Raw genomic sequence first — 11,209 nt, forward strand, 5'->3', positions numbered from 1 at the left:
TGAACTCCATGCGATTAGAGAAAGCAGTTGTCTAAGTAGAATGAACGTGTTTGTGGGACCGGGCGGGGTCAACTTGTTTGCTGCCGCCAACGTCAGGGGGGGGCAACCCATCGGCACGCATTATGCAAATGTGTTTTACCCACCGTGACCGTGTAGCCGTCATGGAAGTGGAATTCGAATTACTAACGACATCGTTTAGGCTGTTGTCTTAGGCACAATATGTTATTATGCACTTTGCAGCTTTACAACTTTGTCTGATCGTATTAAAGCCTGTCACATCAGCTAACATTACAACACTGCCATGAAACGGCAAATATCGGAAATGGCATAATGGGTGCATTTTAATATTCCAGTAAGCCACAACCTCAATCCACATTGATTCCTGTGCTGAAAAAGGGACCCGGACGGAGCATCGCAGAGGGAAAGACCCCGAGTGTGTTAGAGAAAGCGACGTGGGTTTGGCCTGTCAGAACCAGATGCCTGTTAGAGCTCCAAGATGTGAAATCCAGCAACATCCCAGAAAGAGAACCCAGATGGAGCGCCGTGATTCACGAACACCACTCCTATTAGCAAGAAGAGGCAACCGTTAGACACAGGACAAAGACTCAGACGGAAGAAATAAATTAAATAAAGGAAGTCAGGTTTAATGCCCAGGTTCCCTCTCTGGACTTCCTCCAAAGTGGTTCCTCTTTAACTGCTACGGTACTTTTCAAGTTCATCCGAGGAAAGTACAGTCAGTGTAAAGCTGGTTCTAATCCACAGGCCCCCAAACACCCCAGTCCCAAACAAATTTCAGTTTAAAATGAACTGTTAATCTACGTTGTATCACTTTGACATTTTGTTCTCAAGACAGTTCCAGCGGAAGATGGTAGAACGTAGGCGTAGCAAAGCAATCCAGTAAAGAAGTGACAAACACAGAAGCGCAAAGAACGAGAGCACGAACAGAACACCGGTCACACATTACAGATAAAACTAGGATTTGTAAGAGAAATTGTCAGAGAATTTTGATACAAGGTCAAGAGGAGAAGAGGGAGGACCTCCAAAACTTGGTTCTCGCAAGAATAGCAATATTCTCAGCGGAGCTTACGCTAACAGGCTGCGTCATCCGCGGGAACGCCAAATATCCTCATGTACGACAGTAGTGGAAGCTAGGGATTACTAAAATTAAAACTGAGGAATAAAAAAAGTGTAGAATATTATAGATTAGATATTATACTAATTTATAACAAATACATATTATAAATTCGAATTTATACTAATAGATATAACAAGCACAGAAAGAAATTTTTTTTTAAATGAAAATTGAAAATATAAAAAATGTCACTTAAAAAATGAAATAAATTCGTAACGTGTATATAATCAGAGTAAAATCACACAGCCGTGCTTTTTTCTAAATGCATGACCTACTTCATTTGTAAATGCTCGGCAACGCCACCATGCCTAGTTTACTGTTACTCCACAATGCAATGCGCGCTGAACTTGAACTGAACTATTTGTAGAGTGAATATGGATTTGGATGCGAGGATCTTGAGATCTTGTAATGTCTCTTTCTTGACTCTCATTTTTTATTGGAACCACAAAAAGACATTTAATTCTGTATTTATTTACTTGCAATCATTTTTTAATTTTTTTTTTTGCTTTAGATTTGCTTTCAAAGCTCCGTCAGAAGACCATATCTCTGCTTGGATTATAGTGAGTTGATTCAGTCACCATGAGATTCAGACCTCTGACTCCCAGTAGCAAAATCCCCAATGATTCACCAACTTGATTCATCAAAAAGAATGGTCATCAATAAGAACTGCACATCTCACACACTGCAAAAAGTTAAGTTCACTTCATCACTTTAAGTACACAGATAAGAGTGTCGGCGCATAACATTTCCCACAAGCACTCCCTCATGCCAGATTGGCTGTTAAATGTCATGCCAGTTACAGAATGACCTAATCCAGAGAGAGCATTAGACACGGTAAGAATTTTTTTGATTAAAATGCTAAATTATAGAGATTTACAAACTCATGATGCACTGCTGTGGAACTTTCTGAGCAGGTCAAGCAGAAAGGGAAGATGGAGTGGTGGATGACAATAATCCTAACTAAGGGCCATTACATCCACCTGTTGGTCATGCTAGATGGGCTTTTTAACCTGCTTTAGCCGTGTTTTTGATGGGATTAGAGTTGTTGTCTACTATTAACTCGCTGCAATTGAATAAAGGGCTTCATGTTGTTCCTTTTCGGTGGAGGACTGCTCGACAAAAGTAACACAGTTGATTGAAAGTAGATGGGAATTTTTTTCTTGCTTAAAATGTACTCTAATAATCTCGTTTTATCGTTTACCACCTTCGAACAATTTCTTTTTTTTAAATGTACTAAACAAATTTGTCGTGAGTAAAAAAAAACTAGTTTTCACGTTCAACTCAGATATTTTACAATAAACTACAAACCCCACAAAACTGCATTTTGTCATTAAGTCACCTGTAAAAGCTTTATTCGTCTTCGGATCACAATTTAAGATATTTTGGATGAAAAAACGGGAGGCTGTGACTGTCCTTGACAGTGTATTTTACTTGGCAGTCTATGGGACAGTCACAACCTCCGGTTTTCATCCAAAAGGTATCTTAATTGTGTTTTTTGAAGATGAACAAAGCTTTTACGGGTTTGGAACGACATGGGGGTAAATGATTAATGACAACATTTTCATTTTGGGGTGGAGTATCCCTTTAAATGTGAAATTTTGAAGTACATAGTAAAAATTATTTTTCAAAGTAATTTTTTTTACAGTAAACTTTTACAGTGTAAAAAATTGTGGAAGTGCGAGATTTACCCTTAATAGACAGAAATTGAGATCGAATGTGAATTACATACATTCTTTCGAGTTTTCTAAGAATGATCACATGTTTGCTAATTCCAACTTTGGTTTCAGGTTCCCAGCCTTTACATCTATGTCACCCCATTTTTCCCTTTCCTGTGCACTGTGCAACATCAACAAAGGACTGTCGTAGTGATTCAAAAGAAACACAAAACCCTAACATCAATACTGCCACAAACCAGAGTAGAATGGCTCAGAGGAAGCAAACTGAGTCATACGACCGTGTTCGGTTAAGATTCCTTTACACTTAATAAACCGTTCGCCTCTCTTAGGGCTCATCCATTGGTGGCGTCTCTTCCAGGATGTTGCAATAAAAGTAGATCTGCAAACCGCTCACAAATGAACTGCTTTTGTGTGGTGGTGTGAATGGAGCGGCTATTGAGCTGTGTAGATGGGAAAGGACTGCCAGGCTTCACACAGAGGCCGCTGCGCACAAAAGCCTGTTAATGACATCAGACTCAGCCTCATAAGTTAAGTCCGTTTAGAACACATGACTTAGAGGGTCGTAGTGCTCTCATTCACCTTTCATGCTCTTCTGTTGATGATTTATTTAAACTATTTCAATATCACAATCCAATATTTAAAGTACAGTTTGCACACAAAAAAGTGATTTATATGGGGTTGTTTCTTCTAACTTTATGTCCTAGAGTTGATTTTTATTATAATAAAGAGATTTCAACTGTCATCATTTTTGTTATATCCTAGCCAGAATGGGTCTTGGGATTTTTATTATTATTATTATTTTATTTTATTTTTTTACGATTATTATGCAACCACAAAATGTCTTTTATATAATAGCCGTATGTTTTTATTGTTTCCCATCTTAAAAGTCTAAAATCCACCATACAAGTATATGAAGTATTACCTTTAAAAACGATAATAATCTAAATCCACTGGTGAAATAAACAATTTCAATATTGGATTGCATGAAAATGAATTGTTATAAATAAATGTAAAAGACACTTGTAAATAAATATGTTGTTCCACCTCACTGAACATATTTTCTAATAAGTTTTTTCAAAATTATTACACTGTACTTTTACCAAAAAGTCAAACGTGAAGAGTGAGATGAAAAAATGAAACAGAATATAGAAAAATCATTAAGTAAAATATATTGTATTCTGCATATATTTCCCATCAAGATGCAATTTTGTCAAATTTAGCAAGTAATTTCCATTACAATCAGTGTTGTTACTGTTAACTAAAACTGTTTAAAATTGTTCTTTGTGAAAGCTAAAATAGAATAAAGCTTGAAACAGAATAAAATACAACATATTAGATAAAACTTAAGTTTGGCTTGGTAACTAACTTAAAGTATACAAGTACTGATAAGCTACTGAAATAAATTCAACTAAAATTGAAATATTAGCAATATAAATATAATAGGGATATAATATATATCATATATATATATTTTTAAACAAAAACTGTCTATTAAAACCTAAACTAAAATTAAAATGAAAACTAAAAATACAAAAAATAAAAGAATTCAAAATAGTAATAAATACAATAATAGTATATAAAATAATTCTAAAATCATACTGATCATACTATGCTGTTCACAACAGAAGATTTGGATGTGTGATGGAAATAACTTACAGTGGTGGGACCCAAAACTATGCATAAAAAAAACCCCCACAAATTCGTAACGCTTAAAAAAATCTCAATTCTTCCTCACCATCAAGGATAAGAAACTGGAATGCCGCAATCTCATGGTCTCTTTCTCAGATCCTGAGCCATAAAAAACTAAGGGAGAACTCCTCCACAACCCTCTGCAGATAGCTCTTCCTCTGAAGTCAACTGCACGTCCTGGGACTGGTTTGTTTCACACAGCCCTATCATCACGTGGAACGAATCCTCCGAAGCTGTCCTGAGCCTGCCTAGCTTAAGAAACCCCCTGACTGTCAAAGATCTACAAGGCTCATCCCATTTCCTGAAGAGGACGGAATGCGGTCGGCACTCAAGCGGTTTTATCCACAGCAGCAAACCAATCTAGAGCTGCCATAATGGTTACTAAGGTGTTATAAATGATTTTTTAGATGTTTGCTCTTGGGTGGGTTGCTTACTGGTCAAACCAAAAAACAGCCCCAGCGACAAGTCTGCATTCGCTTACTGCACCTTAAATTGCACAGTAATTTTTAACATATCACTGTATTTTTCCAATCAAATAAATGCAACCTGTATGCAGCCTATATATATGCAACATTACACTGATAGTAAGGGGAAGTCATCTCCATTTTTGTTTTTTACAATTCTGGAGCAGTTGGATCAAGCAGAGGTGATCAAACCGCTGTCTGCACACCTGACGTCCCTTGACGTGGTCGTCGTGGGGGAATGTGGGCTAATCCATGATTAGCAGAAACAATTCAAACTGCTGACCCTAACCCTGTTGGTTTTCACATTGAGCCCCTCACCCACAACAGGCAGGATTAAATCAGTGACACTTTCAAAGAGAGAAAAGGAGAACGTCTCCATCAGTCTCAGTGACACGCCCCACACGTGACCCTTATGTAACAATCATGTAAAATAGGACGATTAAATTAAACGGGGTGCGGGCCGTCAGGGCAAACCAGAAAACTACACTTGCAGGGCGTCCTAATTACATAAAGCTAACGGGGCAATGCACATTGATTCAAAATCAAAACTGTGCACTCACTTATGTGTGCTTATTAGTTTAATTAGCCCAGCTACTCTTATCTATATTAGCATCATGCTATAAGGTCTCCGTATGCATCATGTTATGACCACATTGCTTGACGGCCGCTGTTGTTTGCAGCACAGAGGCTCATAAACCCAATTACAGGAGGGGTGTCTGAGCCCATCTGGCTTGTGATGTTGTGGGTCTGTGGAGGTAAGGAAGACGTCGGCCCTGCTGACACACATTCAGAACAGAAGGAGGTCAATATGCAGAAATCCCTTCCAGCCTCAAAGCAAACCGTACAGAACAACCGCCTCTCTGAGGACGTGCTGCACGATTTCTTTTCAAATTCAGCCAAACAATTCGATGTTTTTTATGTGCGATATGCATTCAACTGATTGGTTAATGTCAGTATTATCTTAGAATTATTATAGTTTTTTTTATTAATATTATTTTTTAGTTCATTTATTTTAATTTTAGTTAAAGTTTGTCATTTTTATTAGTTTTTATTTCATTGAGTTTATTTTATTTCTGGTAACTCTTTTTTATGGTTTTAATTTAGTTAACTATAATAACCCTGTTTAATGGTCTAGCATACTTTCAGAGTAGCTTGTACAAAGCCAATCCAGTCCCCATCTTTGGTCAGCTTTCTTTGGCAGGTATACTCTCCTGACACAAATTACAGTCTGTATTTAGTCTAAGGATATGCAACAGTTATCTAAGAAACCTGTAGACAACACATTTAATCTGCTTAAAATAACTCTAAAGCAGGGTTAAAATGATCTGTAATCACAGATTAATTAGGTCAGTATCTTGACAACTGGTCAACTGGATCTAAACAAGTCAACAATTACAAGTTCAGACTGTAAATTGTCATGGGTAAGGACAGTGAATAAATGACCCATAAAGCAGATAAAATAATAAAATAAAATAAAATAAAACCCCACAATAGATGTTAAACAGCAAACACTTTCAACACTGATAATAAGGAATCCTGCAGCAATGATTTCTGAAGGATCATGTGACACTGAAGACTGGAGTAATGATGCTGAAAATTCAGCTTTGCATCACAGGGATAAATTACATTTAAAATATATTCATATAGAAAACCATTATTTTACATTGTAATAACATTTCACAATATTACTGATTTTACTGTATTTATATAGTATTATCTATTACTGACAAAATAATGTAGATTTTTAATATAATTAATAGGTTATGAAAATAATCAGTGCCATTTAAAAGCAGTTAAGCGTCCATTAACATAAAAAAAACTTGCTTACAGGGTTAGTTCAAGTTAGCTAGTTATAAACAAACATTTTAACTTTGATGATAGCCTTTGAAGAATCAACATTAAATATGTACAACAACTTGGTGTAATGTATTCATGTTTGAGTAGAATATGTTTTTGGTCTTTGTAATTTCAAATCAAACAAAACTGATCTAGTAGCTTAATTAAATCTGTACACAAGTGGTGTGACTGGGGGGAAACTTACAGTCCTCACATGATCATGAGAAGCCTCCATACTTCAACCAGCTGTTGGTCTCCAATCATGTTGAGCCCATTGATCGGTCCTCAGTGAAAGGAGCCAGTGTGCCAGAGAGGCATCGTGAACAATGAGAACATTCTGAAGCAAGCAGGAGACGACACATGTGAATCATAAACTGTACTTTGAAGCGGGTCACAGCAAACAGGACGAGGATGTCCCCCTTCCCACAGTATGGCCCAAACACAGAAACAGCAGCTCCATTCAAGACTCAGGCAATGACACTCAAAGTCACACGCAAAGCCAAAACAAAACAAATCAAATCATTTAAACTAAATATGGTACCGATATATTGTGCATCCCAAGTTCTTGATTTTAAAACGACTTACAAATTTAACGCTCACAAATAAATATAATCTGCACAGTGTCCATGAATGTTTTATAAGAATGATAATAAATGCTAATATGATAATAATATATGATGAAAGGTCTAGAGACGGTTTCAGTGGTCATGGACAAATATAGCCACAGTGACCTCTCATAACGATTTGAAGTAAGCAAAAGCCTGCAGTGTACTAAACGAAACAGTAAAGTAAGTTAAAAAACATCACAGGATGGAGCTTCTCTAAAAGAAAACAGCTGTTCGTCCTCCAGCAAGTCATTACGTAAGACTCTTTATTGACTGAAACAATAAGCTTTGCACCCAAACAACACTGGCTCAAAAGTGCTGTGTGCTTCCCCTGACAGTAAAAGGCCTTAAATGAAATTGGAGATTGGAAGTGAAAGTTCTGGAGATGTAATGAAATTAGTAACTTCTGTCCAGGCGCTGGAATGCATTGGTTCGCTCTCAGCGGGGGTTGGAAAGGAAGGTGACACAGCAGACTTGAGTCAGGAATGATGAATAATATTTAGTCAGGTGGCTACAATCTGCTCAACGCTCCGTATTTATAAGCAGTGTAACTTCATATTAATGATCAAGATAACCTCCATTATGAACTACATTTTTGATTGAATACAAAGAAAATACCACATTCTAGACTTTTTTTTTAATGCAAAACCTACTGGCGCTTTTCCTTGTTCCTTGACCTTTCAAACTACCATTCACAGAGTGACTGGACGGCTCTGCGTCCAAAGCACAAGCTCTTTGAGGGTTGCCAGATACTCCAGATGACAGGGATGGATAATTGTAAAGGGGTGTGTGGATCCATGTGAAGGGTCAGTGTGTGAAACTAGCCATGCAGAGGTAATGCGCTGTAGGCTAAAGGAAATAGATGGTATTAAATGTTTTAGATGAGAAAAAACCCAGAAACATCCTGGGATCTTACATAACAGCTTTTACCTCCATACAAAGGCCATTAATACAGTGGTTGTGTCCAGGATGCTAATCAAGGCTTAAACCACTCTCAAATTTTGGGGCCAGATTTTTTTTTTTTATTTAGTAATATTTTAAATAATAATTTATTTAGCAAAGATGCATTAAATTGATCAAAGGCAACACTAAGGACATTTATCGTGTTACAAAATATTTAAAATAAATATTCTTTTGAACCTTTATAATAATAATAATAATAATAAATAATAATAAATATTTCTTGAGCAGCAAATCAGCATATTAAATAATTTCTGAAGGATCATGTGATGCTGAAGGCTGATGCTGAAAATTCATCTTTGCCCACATGAATAAATGACATTTTAAAACGTATAAAACAATAGAAAAGTGTTCTTTTAAACTGTATTAATATTTCACAATATTTCTGTTTTTCCTGTATTTTTGATCAAATAAATGTAGTCTTTTGTGAGCATTAGAGAAATTAAAAAATATAAAAATATCTTACCAACCACAAACTTTTGAACAGAGTGTTTTCTGTTTTGCCATTCTACATATATATATAGATATATATATATATATCTATATATATATATATATATATATATATATATATATATATATATATATATATATATATACACAGTACAGGTCAAAAGTTTGGAAAACATTACTATTTTTAATGTTTTTGAAAAGAAGTCTCTTCTGCTCATCAAGCCTGCATTTATTTGATCAAAAATACAGAAAAAACAGTAAATTGTGAAATATTATTACAACCTAAAATAATAGTTTCTATTTGAATATACTTAAAAAAAAAAAAATTTATTCCTGTGATGCAAAGCTGAATTTTCAGCATCATTACTCCAGCCTTCAGTGTCACATGTAACATCCAGTCTATCACATGATCATTTAGAAATCATTCTAATATTCTGATTTATTATGAGTGTTGGAAACAGTTCTGCTGTCTAATATATTTGATGAATAAAAGGTTAAAAAGAACTGCATTTATTCAAAATAAATAAAAAAAATTCTAATAATATATATTCTAATAATATATTTTCTTTACTATCACTTTTTATCAATTTAACACATCCTTGCTGAATAAAACACATGTGATTTTATTTAAAAAAAAGAAAAGAAAAAAAAATTACTGACCCCCCAATTACTGACCAGTAGTGTATATTGTTATTACAAAATATTTATATTTTAAAAAAACATAGCTTCTTTTTTTTATTATTATTATTCATCAATGTATCCTAAAAAAGTATCACATGTTCTGAAAAAATATTAAGCAGCAGAACTGTTTCCAATGTGATAATGAATCATCATATTAGAATGATTTCTAAAGGATCATGTGATAATGATCCGTAAAATTCAGCTTTGCATCACAGAAATAAATGATAATTTAAAGTATAATAAATTTAAAAACAATTATTTTAAATTGAAATAATATATCACAATATTACATTTTTTTTCTGTATTTTTGATCAAATAAATGCAGGCTTGATGAGCAGAAGAAACTTCTTTCAAAAACATTAAAAATAGTAATGTTTCAAAACTTTTGACCTGTACTGTATATATATATATATAAAATATATATATATATATCTGGACAGCGAAATTCCTTTCACCCAAAGTATTAACATACGTTTGTACTACAGACATGAATGACACATGGCTTCTTGAGAAGATTTAATAATCTAGTTTCTCATAAACCGAAGGTTTCTGGAAATCCCTGAAGAGATTGAGGAGACCTGACTCACACAGCCAGATGGCATCCATTAAGGTGCTGCTTGTCTGGAAGTCTTTGATTTGGAGCAGGGATTATGTATGCCGCCCGCTCAAACACACACTCTCACTCCGACGCATTTACTCAAACACACGCTCACGTGGGGAGTGGGTGTAAAGGAATGCTGGTTTATTAGTCTAACCTCTGGATCTCGGTGCTTACCAGCTGGAGTCAGTGCGTGGGACATTCAGAATTTTTTAGATCCCATGTTTCAGTATAATGCTGGACCAGCGTACCTCCTTCCTCTCTGAATATATTGTCAAGAGAGGCATCGGATGGGAAGGAATTTTCTCACCCATTTACATTTACACTTCACCAAGCTGCTCTGCTTTAAATGATAACATGATCTGAGAAATAACTGCAATGAAAATGTATAATTTAAAAATAACTACCATTATCAGCACTTTTGAAAAATATTTTTATATTTATTAGTTATTAGTTATATATGTTCTTTTTTTATTTTGGTTTTCATATATTTTTCTTTTTCATTTTTAAAGTGTTACCCAAAAAAAATAATTTAAAACAAATCAGCATATTAGAATGATTTCTGAAGGATCATGTGACTCTGAAGACTGGAGTAATGATGCTGAAAATTCAGCTTTGATCACAGGAATAAGTTACGTTTTAAAATATATTTAAAATAGAAAACAATATAATTTCACAATACTACTATTTTTACTGTACTTTTGATCAAAAAAATGCAGCCTTGATGAGCTAAAGATGGCACAGAAATTTCACTTCATCTTTAAAGCCAGTACAAAGAGGCATTATTTTGAGCATTAACTCAATGAAACGCAGGGAAACAACTATGAAGAAATGCTGTGCATGATTCAACCTTAAGTGCCCATGTAATCGCAGCCAAAAAAAAAAATACTCTGAGAGGAACACCAGGACATTAGTGCATATGAGCCATGCTAAGTGAATCATGGAAAATCAATGACTGCTGGGCACTGACCAAACTTCCCTCTTACACATGGTGGAAACTACAATCAACACCACATCAATAGAAGGTCTTTCGATAAACAGATTTGGTGTTGTACTAGTGTAAATCCTGACCATTAAGACAGTCATTAAGCCAGTAAGTGTTCAGCACCACCAGG

The sequence above is a fragment of the Cyprinus carpio genome, unplaced genomic scaffold (genome assembly GCF_018340385.1).
Source record: "Cyprinus carpio isolate SPL01 unplaced genomic scaffold, ASM1834038v1 S000006815, whole genome shotgun sequence".
NCBI classification, from domain to species: Eukaryota; Metazoa; Chordata; class Actinopteri; order Cypriniformes; family Cyprinidae; genus Cyprinus; species Cyprinus carpio.